Source organism: Metopolophium dirhodum, chromosome 3 (assembly GCF_019925205.1).
Source record: "Metopolophium dirhodum isolate CAU chromosome 3, ASM1992520v1, whole genome shotgun sequence".
NCBI classification, from domain to species: Eukaryota; Metazoa; Arthropoda; class Insecta; order Hemiptera; family Aphididae; genus Metopolophium; species Metopolophium dirhodum.
In genome coordinates this window covers 1,998,093-2,012,368 of record NC_083562.1, presented here as the reverse complement: position 1 = coordinate 2,012,368, position 14,276 = coordinate 1,998,093, and the positions used below count along the sequence as shown (strand labels likewise).

At 27.3% G+C, this 14,276-nt stretch overlaps 1 pseudogene; it reads right to left on the bottom strand.

Moving 5' to 3' along the window:
* Positions 1-596: 596 nt before the first annotated feature.
* LOC132942134 (uncharacterized) lies at positions 597-11,789 on the bottom strand (annotated as a pseudogene).
* Between the last annotated feature and the right edge of the window lie 2,487 nt (positions 11,790-14,276).

Below are 14,276 nucleotides of genomic sequence, written 5' to 3'. Positions count from 1 at the left end.
ACGAAATTAGATATTTAAACGAGGAATAACGACGTTATTTTGTTGTAATTTAAAAATATTATTCGTGGTTACTTGAAACTTTTAGACGATTATAATATGATATTGACGTATACAAACAATAACATTTTCAAATGCAATTTTTTTGGCAAAAATTAATTCAAACTAGAGTATTATATTACTAATGTCTAACAGTAATATAAATTACTTTAATAGCAATAATATCATAGAATATATTATATATATATATATATATGTATACTTAGTATCTAATATAGGCTGACAGGCGGTCTTCGCTCACAATCGTTTTTCGTATTTAATGATTTTATGTCATTGAATTCAAATTTAACACATCCATTGCAGTGGCCCCTCTAGACACCTACCCTTTCAGCAGAATGGTACCGTTTTGCCCATCTTTTTCCGATAAATTGAAAATCAACCTTTTATACTGTAATATTAATTAATCCCACAAATCACAAAAATTTCTTTTAATTCCATTTAAAATCACTGTTACAGCTGTGACTCTAGAGTATTAATTTTTGTTACAGACAATCTGAAACGTTCTGCAGGTATAATATATTATTATCCAGTGTATTCTTTTAGCACATGAAATTGGTTATTTTTTCCACAGTAAATCCAAGCCCGTTTTTCTTACATATTCGACATCGTTTTGCAGTTTTTTCAGTGGAAAACTCATAGGCTGCGAACACACAATAATAAAATACCCTTTATTGTCATAATATCATAAAACGTTAAATGTACATAAAACATATCAAATAGGTAGTTGTTTTATACTAAAAAGTCCAACTCGACATTGTACACAAACGTGCTGAAAAATGAGTTTTTCATTCTATGAAATAAAGAGAATTTATCGCTTTGCATTCGTAACCACGTAGGTACCTTCGCACACGCATGCATGTTGTAAAAAAATTATACGTCTCGAGTCTCTACGGCATTAACTGCACGTAAAAGTTGTAAAGTTAACGCCTCTTGTACATGATAAAACTATATGGGTACAATATAACATTACATATAGCTGAGAATACATTTATTATGCACTTGACGATCATTGTAACATATATGTCATTATGCGCTGCAAGATTTGCTATAGTTAAACATAAAATATCTATAAATTAACAAATTGCAGGTTGTTATCCGAATAGAATAGTTATAGGTATATGTCTACACGATAGCAATAATCTGCACGATAACTCGAGTTGTGACACGTTTAGTTAATTTAGTCGAATTATACCGAATGGTAATAACTTTTATTATATTGAAGTAAACGTTTTACATTTTTATCGTCACAAGAAAATCTAAAAAAAAGTTTAGCCGAGATTAGAAACGTGTGGTGTTTAGGGTATCTGGTATTTACCATTTTGTTGTGGTATTGGGTACTCACGTCTATCGCATGCCCCCACCGCAGTGCAGTATGATAAAATTAGTTTTTCTTAAATCTATGAAAATAAAATACACTCGACTTTATTCAAGCCCTACAGTACAACTGTATACAGGCACAGATATATATAGTGTTATTTACAGTTGGTACATTTTTAGAAATCTTTAAATAACAGTAATTTAGGTACAATATTATACAATCGTTGGAACTTCGAATTCATTAGTGGTCAAATGTATAGGTTTAATAAACGTAAATCTCCTCCTATGCGTTCAATGATAATATGCTTTTATCGTAATGCTATATAAACTCACATATGAACCGGGTACTTAGTTTTTACGACGTTCAGTTTTTGACATGTCCAATGATTTGTTCGAATCTTCACTTAAAAATTTCTTGTGGTTTAATTTATTTTGTAACAAATTTCTTTGCAATGTTTCGTCTCTTTTAAAAAGAAAAAAAATAAGTACATAATATTATAAAAGAAGATTACATCATTTATACTATTATCGTATGATATAATCTATACTTTTCTTTAATCCGATTTAACAAACTTCTTTCAAAATCAATGTTTTTCTCTTTTTCCTCTCGGACTTCAAGATTTCGCGTATTTTTCTGTTTCAATTGGTAATTGGCTATTTGACGATGTTTACTAAAACAGAATACTTACGTATAATATGCACTAAAATATGTTAATTTATTTTTCTTACAATAGTACTAGCCCAGTCTAGAACACACAGTTATATACATATTTAATATTTTAATATAATAACCAAAATAACAATATACGTTCACAAAAAGGGGAAAAGTATTTCCTGTAATTATTTTTGGTTTCTTCCAATTCTGAAGAAAATAATTGGGATTTTTAACTTTTGACCTTCCAAACTACTAACGTTATTCACTTTCCAACTAAAAAAGATATTGAAAATCGAAATATTCTTTCTATTTAAAAAAGGGGCTTCAGACACAAAAAAACACACATGATTATAAAATCAATATATTATTCATCGTTCCGATCAAAATCTAAAATATTTTGTCTTACCAAATTCTCTAACATGTAAGGTTTACCAGTGTCTGTAGTTTAAAATATTTCATAAAATTGTGAAATATTGAATTTTTTTCAGCTACATCAATAATATATAAACAGTCAAGTATTTTATTTTTTACTATAACATTTTTTATTTTTTATTATTTATAAGTTTATAGTTTATTACCTATGATAACCAAAAGAAAGCATTTATAAATTATTTTAATAACATGGAAGTATAGAACATAAACATAATAATTATTTGGTCTATTTATTTGTTATTTAATAATATTTAGTTTATTTTAATATAGGTATTATGACCTTTAATTAATAGAAAATCAATAATTAAAATATATCGATGAAACAAATTACTTTTGAGTATTTAAATGTGAACATTAATCATGCAGCATTTATTGAATAAGTATGAAAAAACGTATATTATACGATTATTATTATTATATTAAATGATAAATGAATGTCTAGAGTTTATGTGTTGAAAGTGTTTGCATTCCTTACTACCTGATCATTGATCTTATATGAAGCTGTGTTAGCTATACATTTTGTTCACAAGATAGAGATAAACGAAATTAAATTTTACTTATTGTACTACTTCATTTTTTCACTGTTGAACCAAATTATATATTAGATTGTTATTTATAAAACGTAATCGATATATTGATATACGTTGTATATGTTTCCATTATAATTTCCTTATTTTCTTTTTATATTTCCGACTGCAGTAAAATCAAAAATTATTTACAAATTTCAACTATATTCTGTAATAACTAATAACTGATAGTTATATTGGCCACTATATAGGTGCTACTATAATAATATGTACGACGATTAATAGTTGTTTTTAACTGAAATGTTATTTATTAGGATTTTTAGTGCTTTTTAGAATGTTGTCATCTGAGCTCTATACACGACCAACCGATTCTTGGAAATAATTTATAAATATAATTGTTAACCCGATGTTTTTTACAGGTTCATTCTCTGTAACGATAATTCTCTATTGTAAAAACAGGTGGGAGACGAACGAAAACCCAATTTAGTTTGAAGAAGCCGTTACCGAAATGTTTCCATGGTACCCACGATATAATATAAGTCCAAACATCCACTGAAAATTAATATTAATATTGATATAATTTCTTGCGGGTTTATTATTATCCCAATATCAATTTTACATTATTCTGGAGTAATTTAATTAAAAGTTCGCATGTGCATGTAAATTATAACAATATACAATATAATATATATGTACCTAATAAAATCACGTGGTTTAGTGGTTTGGTGGTGAGTTGTGAGTCCCTTCATAATTCACTCAACAAATCATTAAAATTACACGAATAACGACATTATACAAATTATATTTATACTTATTAAATCTTTTGTAAATCTATAATATAAAAGTATAAAACAAGTAGGCCAGCAATTTCATTTTTAGATAACGAAGACAAATAATTACCTACATCTATGCAAATAAAATTTAATTGAATGAGCATTTCACGAGTGCAATTGTGTGCCATGTATTATACAAGGGGTGATCCATTTATAAGTGTTTGCAATCATTAATTTGATAAACTTCTATAGTTAAAAATGTATAGTCATTCAAAATTAAAAAAAAATAATAAATTATTACAATAAATAATTGTAAAATATATAATTTCTTTCAAGAATTTGGGTTTGCAATGAAAAGAAATTATGTACAAAAATATTTCCAAAAAAATTTAAAACTCCAAAATAACGAGTGTAGACATTTATGGATCAAATGGATTGCCTTGTATATTTAAGTTCTTTAACTATTATCCAGTTAAAATGATAAAAGCTTTCATGTATAACATTATTTTTCCAACGGTTGAGGTACCTATCACTTTTCCAACAAATTCGACATAAGTATATTATAATAATAATGTTATTACCTAATACCACTTTTGTATTGTTATTTTGTTAAAAATATATTATAATACATGAATAAATGATTGATATAAATCGACTTACCAATTGTTTAATTTCTGCAATTTAGCTTGATCAGGGCCAAAAATAAAAGTTCGAGTCATTGTTTTATCTTTTTTCTTCTGTTCTTCTGTAATTTTAGTTTTATTTTTTAGGTGTTCATCAAGGATAATTAAATAATCTTCTTTTGACCGTTGTTTTACTTCTATATTTCTTATTCTTTCGTTATATAGACTAAATGTAATTTAAAAAGTTCATAAAGTATTTTTGAATACAGGGCAATATAATACATTTTACCTACCTTTATTACAATTCATTTTGCATCAGTTGTTCACATTTTAAAGAGACTATCTTTTCTGTTTCTTTTTTAATCTTGTTACATTCTATTTGATCTAGTAATGAGTGCTTAAAGTTGACTCTTTTTTCAAAGTTCGCAATGCTTAATGGTTTCTAAAGCAATAAATTGTCGACACATATTTTATATATTATTGAATATTTCCACTAGTATACTCATTGGAATATAATATTATTATTTTACTTTTTTCAAAAAATAGCTGTCATTATTTTTTTTATTTTTTTTCGTTTTCAATTGCATTGCATAATTCTTTCGCAGTATTGTAGTTATGGTTGGATATTTGCATTAGTCTTTACATTTATTTAAATTTTCCTTAAAATAAATACACTTGTGACTTGTGTCACTCACTGCCAAGTACAACGTTACGTCTATTGTAATATGTGTAGACTCTTCATTGTATGTACTTTGCTCAAAATTCCATTTATTGGATAATCTCTTTTCATACAGTTATCTCTATTATCCGCTAGACATAAATCAGATTTACAATATATTATATTATAGATTTGTCTTAAACGATATTCTCTATAAGATTACACGACTGACGGAGGGTTTCATCTGAAACATAAATATTAGAACCTATTAAAATAGGGAAACACGATTGTATTTTACTAGGCAATATAATATATTATTAACTTAATTTATTATTGTTGTAAAAACCAAAACAAATTCATAGAAGAATTGACTAATTTTATCGCAATTTTATTTTTTTATAAGAGGACGCTACACCCGTCGAACATGGAAAATTGTACGTTCTGAATAATCTCTGTTTAACACGGATTGACCTTATATACAATTTAGAAGTATGGAAGAATATTATCTAGTGATTCTCAGTTTTTTTTTAAATATAAATTTAAAATAGATTTAAGCTTTAAAAACAATTGACAATTTTAAAATTAAAATATAAAAAATCTATGCGATTCACTAGATAATATTCTTACTTTTTAAATTCAATAACAGGTTAATTCGCCGTTACATTACACATAACAGAGTTAAAAATAAATTCTTCAGATGGTGTATAACTTGCTATATTATGTGTTGGTAAGACAGAGACAACGCATGCGGGTGTAGCGTCCTCTTAAGCTGTAATATTATGATAATACAATAAATATAAAAAATAATACTGTGATAGTTAAGTGTATCCGTACCTACGTGGGTTATAACCGTTATGTTTGACTACAGGATGTTTGAGAATGACGTGACTTTCAGGTATTGGTTATTTAGTTATTTATAGAGTTAATGCGCACTGTTGAATTATACAGCCGTAACCACTATCCTGCAGTTTTACATATACATAATGGCTGAATTATATTTTCTATGAATTTTATTGTAGCGGAATGGATTATTTTTTGAATATTTTAAACTATAGATAAGGAAACGGAAATATGTATAACCACAATAAAATATTGAAATTAGTCTCTAGATTGATTAAATATGCATACAAATTATTAGATATAATATCTGTATAGGTAACCAATAACCGCAAGTCATTAAAATATTATGATATTTTTTAAACGTATCAATATAATATGACAGAGATTAAAACTGTAAACAGGATATTTGTCATACCACTCATACCCTAAACATATAATATTATGCAATGATTTCCTTAGATCGATTGACAATTTTTAAAAGGAGGACATTCCGAAACATACAAAACGACATTCGTTATCATGACGTTATTGAATGTATAATATTATTTTTAGTGTTTTTGAGCTTTTAAATGTTATTAGTATCCTTTATATTATAATATTAGCTGACACGACAATGCTTCGCAATTGCCAGGTTTTTGTGATTGTTCAACACCTTTTGGGTGTAAGACTCATTGGCGCAACTAGGGGGGGCTTAGCCCCCTCCCCTGACTAAGATTTAGCCCCCTAAAAAATATCCCTTCTTGATTTAGACACGTATAAGCCTCCTATAGGTAATTTTAAATAAATAGTTTTGTTAGCCCCCCCAGAATTTTAACCCTAGTTGCGCCTATGGTGTAAGTGTGCAACACGCTGTGGAAGCAATGTTTTTTTTAAGTGTAAATTATATTATATTTTAATTTATAGCCATCCCGACCGACGTTGTCCGTGAGATTCACTTGTGATTATGGGAGCAGTATTATAATCTACCTGTGGTACGTAAGTAAGTGTATAACTTATCTCTAAAGTATCAAAAAATGCAAAAAATTGGCCCACAGGCTTTCATTCTACAGCTTATAATAATAATTATTATTATTAAAACCAATAGCAAATTAGCAACCATTAATATTTTAATATTTTTGAGATTTTTTGGTTACAGAATAACTTACTTACGTGGAACCTTGATGTAATTTTTCAATTCTTAGCTATAAAAGTTGAAAATTTAAAAAATGTTTAACTATAAAATCGTTTTTAAATATGTATTAAATTTGATATATGTTGTCAAAAATCAAACTTTAAATTCTTATGTAAAAAAAACGCTCCGCTGAGAATCTAAAAACAAATACAAAATGTGTGTCTACTATACTTCCTTTAATCATATCTACTAAAGAATAATCTATCTAATTACCTACACTTTAATTAATATTTATATTTAAAAGTAATTTCCTACCTACTCGTTCGAACTTAAATAGTTTTGTACAAACGGAATCTCCAAAAAATATTCTGTTTTTGAATATGAAATATAATTGTATGTCATTAAAAAAAATTTAATTATAAAAATGAGTAAGTGCAATATTTTTTTTCAAAATGTTGTTTCGTAATTATTAATAAATTACCTGAGCAACAAAAAATGTTTTTGGAAACTTTTGTAGTTTTCGAAATAATGAGTGTTTTACGGTAAAATAATTAGTCTGTATAATATATTCAAATATATTTAATTCAATTCATTATAAATTACGGTTAAAGGTCATCTTAATACAATGAGTATGCGGTTGCGGTGGCGAGCAAACAGAGCCGGTCATATTATATTATATTGTATCCGCCAGCGCACGCTTTGTTTAGGGCGTTTAGGTTCGCGTCAGTCTGTAATACTGTGTGAAACACCCTAATGTGATCACCGAATTTACCGTTTATTTGTACATTTTGATCGTTTTCGCAAAATCCAATCCCATACATTGAATATGCTGTTAAATTATCTTGGTTTATAATCAACAGGTCAACGAAATCGATTTTTTTTTCGTGGGGGGTTGGAAGGGCACTATAATTTTCCAACAGAAAGTGACCCAAGTTAACACCCACGAGAAATATTTTTATTCCACAATAAACATATTTTAATGTTTCTCAAGAAACATACGAAAATAGTTTTATTGCTAAAACTGTAAATTAAAATACACAGTAAATTAATTAACAAGAAATTATTGCGATACAATTTAACTATGAACATGACGTAACGAAATATGTATGGCACCCGACAAAATATATTTTGCAATAGTTTGTGACTTGGACGATGTCGGATAAAATGAGAACTCTACATATTTTCAGGGTGTATTAAATATTTCGGGGACCATGACGCCCTTCCATCATGTAAGACCGCTATATATACCCAATCTCATCCGTGTCCACTGGTCACACATTAAACGGAACCTATTACAATATTTATATTATGAACAATATCCCAAACTATATAGTAGAGCGATTGTTCTATCTTTTAAAATATAAATATAAGTTATAACGTGATTTGGGCTACGAACAGTTAAAGCGACTTACCGCTATCGGGTCCAAATATTGGTGTGTTTTTTCCATCAACACCGTGATTGTCTTCTTTAAGTTTTGACGTCGACATGTTTGAGTACGGTCGAATGGTCGTATCGACCACACAACGTGTCAGCAATGCTGGTGGTGCGTAATCAGTGCATCCTGCAACTAATTTAGATGGGCAAGCGGAGGAAGAAAATGTCTCGTGCTTCAACAGCATGCTGCAGTTAGATCTCACTCTAAAAATTCTTATGCTACCGAGAAAAATGTTTAAGATCTATATTATTAAACCGCAGAAATTTGTTTAGTTTGTCCCACGTATAAAAAATCTAAATGATATTATAATAATTTTTAATGATAAATAATTGTTATTGATGTTTTGGTAACAACTTTTCTAACACACATATTATGGGTATAATCATGCTTGCATATACTTACGGTGGGGGGGGGGGGTCATGGGGCTTAAACCTCTAGCAATTGGCCGTTTTTTTACGCACTTGTTTTTTTTGTGCGCTGATAGCCCCTACATGTTGCATCATAGCCCCCACTATGTTCCTAGAAATTATCCACAACCCCTCCCCCCTTAAAAATTCCTGAGAAGGCTACTGGTTATAATTAATACATTTTGAAAGTATAATCAACTAAAAAAAAATGTTTAAAACTAATGTCTAATAAACAAGTAGATTTATATTTTAAACATGTACGGGTAAATATTTTTCTTTTTAAGAGTCATAAAAGTGTCAAGGTAGGATAAAAATTCTTTTTGTTGTCTAAAAATTCAAAATGTAATATTATTATGGTAAAAACAATGTGATAAATCATACTTATCCAAACATGAAATAATTTGTAACTAACAAGTTTTATTTTTCAAAAAACTAAATAACTTCACTAATATGATATAATATATTATTACGTTTTATTGAAAACATAAAAACTTTTGTATACTGGAGGTTTAATTTATACATTGTCTGTATTATATCATAAACAACTGCAGAAATGTATTATTCATAAAATGGACATTTTCCACGTTATATGGTTTTAAATTATTCTTGTTAGCAGATAATTCATAATAGCTTACTCGGCTTTCATATTGATCAGCGTCCCAATCGGGATTATAGTTGAAGGCTTGATTTTTATTTTTATCTTTTTATCTTCTATTATGCGATTCTTTAAATGCTGGTTTTGTCGATCTAAGAACTCTTAATAATACTTCATTTTTACCATTTTGTATTTTATTTGCAGTTTACCAAATTTCGGGAAAGGAAGTTCACAATTTTTTTCTTCAAACAGTAACTTTCTAAACGCTGCAACAACTTCTTTCAAACAATGAGTGACCATATCGATATTTAATTGATAATTCTGGGATATATGGTTATAAAATTTAAATAGCGTTCTATATTTGTAAACAGTTTGAAATAATTAATACAATTTACTCAAATCTAACCTAACCTTCTTATTGTTCCAACAATTTTATAATTTTACCATAAGTTTGATTTTAATATATTGAAACTTTTTTTTTTGTATTTGATTAGATAAGTATATATTTTATTTGGTTTGAATAAAAAAGAACTTACAGTTCCTGAATTATACGGTCTTATCTTTCGCTAGTTTTTCATCAATCACAAAAACCGGCTTTCTGGTTGTATTTGAATGTACTTTGCTTTCATTTAACTCCCATCGAGCCACAGTAAAATAACATATTCCTTTTATTAAAATTCCCTATTTAAAATAATAATTTCAATATTTCATGCCACAGTCCAAGGTAAAGTAAAAATATTAACATTTCAGTACCTAATTATTCCAAAGTTCTAAATTGAACTAATAAGGTTGTATGTTTGTTTTTATTTTTCGGTGAGGGGTGATATGGTCCGAGTTTAACGGCCGGAAGCAACTATACTTAAAAGTTCTTCTTAACTAATTACTCGGATCCTGGAAATATATTACATTTATGCAAGCTGGAGTACACGGGCATAATGAACTATTTGTATTTAAATATTTTAAAACAAAATTTATAAATGAAATAATGTATTATTGTGTTCTAATTCGAAAACTTCCTGGTCAAATGTTAAAAATGGCTCATTAAATACTTTAATTTATGTTTGTGACCTAGTGAGTATAGTTATCACTATGCACTTTTGACTGATTATTGATTAAAATAAGTTTTTTTTAAAACAATTACTTAAGAGGACGTGATATCCGTAATATTTAGTGGTAAAAACAGGTCTACGAAAAACAAACGAAACGCTATTAACAAATAGTTTTAGAGCTAAAATACCTATTATGAAATTTATAGAGAACAATATTTAGGAGACAACCTCATATGCGTTTTTAGAAATCTGTGTACATCTGTTCATGTATTTAGAAGGTTAACAAAATGTGTAGAAGCGCATTCAGTACAATTAGATATTCTTTATCTCTTCTATTAATTCACTAAAACATTGTGTATTTATATCATGTTTAATTAAGTATGTGTTAATAGTATTATTTGAAGAAAAAACTATTTAGAAAACCTTGAAAACGATAAAAAAAAATATTTACTAATTAAATACTATTGTGTGCACAATTTAAGTGTAGAGCTGTAGACATTATTATTTAAAGCTTTGATAAAAAGATATAGAAAATATGAACATAATTTACCACGATTCCATGATGTAGTATTAATAAAAACAAAATACCTAATGCAAATATAAATACAAACAGGGTAAATTCTTGATTTTTATAAATTATAAATTTGTAATAACAATAGAATGAATGTTTTGAAGCAGATAATTTAATCAAAATATTTTATCATGCGTTTGGCACGAGAACGAAGTATTGTAAGAGATACACGGGTATAATAATAATTCTCCCTCGTAAATATATTTGTTAACGTAATATATAATACAACAATATAAAAGTTTCTCCGTCGTATAAAATAATAACAAAAAACGTATTCATAAGCTTTAAATTTCATTCTGCTGTAAGTATAAAAAATACTCAAGCATGTATTATAGGTACCTATATTATAATAAAAATGTTTACTTTGTCTTGGCTTATATTATTTTCAATCCATTTGGAAATTCAATCCCACACTTTTAGTACATATATGCACATACAAATTGCTGTCATTTATTAGCTACCGACAAATAAATATACTTCTAATGTATTATTTTACCTTTAGTTGAGTATTCATTGCCTATTTTCGTTTTAGGCTTTAGTTGAGACACAATTTACACAGATATCTTACTAGATTCACAATGTTTACAATCAAATAATTTTTGCTCTGATAATGTTTAAAACATCACTAAAATAATTGGTAACAAAGGATTTCTGTGTATATTTTTTATTATATATAACGCATATTCCTACCGACAATCTATGTTTCATAATGTCATAACTGTTACTGAGTGTTACCATTGGTTAAAATATTATGTCGCTAACAATAACTAATATACAATCAATGATGCTACCAATATTGTCACTTTTTTTTACTATTACGTAGATTATTATCTGAACTGAAAAAGCAACTTTATCTTTATTGAAGATTGTCCTTGTTTTATTCTTTGTAAAATTTATTAAAATAATAAACAACTAAATATGATTAGTTTCATTGAATGATAAGAACTAATCTCTGAAAGATTATCATATTATTACTGACATTACTCATAAATCTTTAAAAATAATAAGTGTTTAATTAAGAATTAAGATTAATAATTGCGGTGTAATTTAAAATGACAAGAGAAGTTATCTATAAATTTAATATAATACGATGAACCACGATAACTTACTTACCGAACAACTGGAATGTGACACATAAGTTCATACAGGAAGTTTTGATATCAGAATGTGATTTTCCATGATTTCAAATCAAAGGCCAATTTGTTTTTTTATAGATATTTTTTATTTAAATGCTGACAGTGTCTTGAAAATTGTATACAAACCTACCTACAACAAAAAAATAAATTGTATTTTTTTCTTTAAATACCTGTCATGTATTTTAGTATTTAGAATAGGTATAGTATCGTACAGCACAGTACGTCATACATACACATACCGAACATTTTCAATTCCCTTATCCAGATTATCTAATGGTATTATTGGTGTATACAACTAAGGCTGTTTGTATACCATCAACACACGACACTAATCTATGGTAGGTCACATGAATTCGTTCTACCACAGCTCCGGGTGTGTTAAGACCACGGTGTGCTATTAAATTTTAAAACAATCAATGTCGCTTCGACGCTTTCGAAAGACAACTATAGAAAAGGAAACTTTTAATATTACATATACCACAAATGTGGTATGTGGAGTATATAAGCAAACAATTTAATCATTTTATGACCCGTTTTTAATATACCCTACATTTATTTTTCTAGTGGTTCTTTAAAAGTGCATCTATATCAATGTAATAGTAAATTCTATTAAATTAATTTAAGAACCAAAGGGATATAAAAGACTTACGGATTAAGGTAAGATTTGAGAACCTACAAAGTAATAATAAAGTAGATAGGTGGTATAAAATACGTGATAAGTAAATACGATAAGTAATGAGAAAAGTATGAAATATATTTATTATTAAATAATATATAGCGTCTTGAAATAAAACCGGACAGTTGGCTTAATAAGTGTAGAACAGTGGTGTATCATTGGATGTCATGTGCAAATGTATTCATAAACCATAAAAAAATGTAACTGACTATATTTGAGATTTTTTGAAATTGTCATAATATATGTTTAACATAACATATTGTTAACCTCGTACTTACATTTTACAGTAGCAAAAGTAAATATATATATACGATAATATTATAATTTTATGAACCAATATAATATACAAATGTTATAACTCAACGGTTTGTAATCCTATTATTTCTGTTTTTTTTTTTTTAAACAACGCAAAGAGAGATAAAATAAAAAACATAGGTGTTTTATGGATATTACATAGGTCATTAATTTCATTGAACAACAATGGAATTTTTTTAAACCTATTATTATTTACATTATACATGTATATACGTATAGCATATCGCCGTTCAATACCAAGAAGTTTTATTAGTGCACAACTCTGTATTTATTAACCTAAGCTAACATAAAGAGTAAAGACTATAGAGTTGCCAGTGGGTACAAAAATATAAAAATAAATTTTAAGTACATATTATACAATATGTACATACATGTGAGTAATTTATTTATTACAGTGATAAAAAAAAATTGTCGAAGCCCGGGATATGCCTATATAATATTATCCCTGCTGTACGGTAGGTTTTGAGTGTATATCGTCATTAAGTAGGTCACTGTTATGGGTATGTTAAATTTGAATTCAATTATAAATCATTGCATACCGATTCTACCTAACCTAACCAATTCTCAGTGGAGACATTTATTTATATTACTATTAGTAATTTATTTTTCTATATTTTATATTATACAGTAGATCAAACTGTTTTTTTCTAAATAAAGGTATTGTAAAAAAAAAATGCATCATGATATTTTTTTATTCTTCTTCTTATTATTATTGATTTATAAGTCAATACTGACATACTGTCGTTCTACAGTGTGATTAGGATCGTAGTATAAATAATAAATAGCTTAAAACGGATCGAAATATTTTGAAAATTTAATTTTATTAAGTATATAATAATACAAGTAGTGGCGAAAAGTTTCAAGACCCTACGAATAAAAGTTTTTAATTAGATAGGTACCATAAAATAACTAAAATTATTATTTTTGTTTAAATATCCAATGTCAGTAAAATATAAAAATGAAAAAAGTATTTTTATTATTTTTTAGTCTCTGCTAAAAGAACATCTCATGATGAATCTTGTATTGCATTTTCAAGCCTTAGTTATCACTTATTTGAATAATTGATTTGATTAATTTTTAACTACAAAATAATCGCAA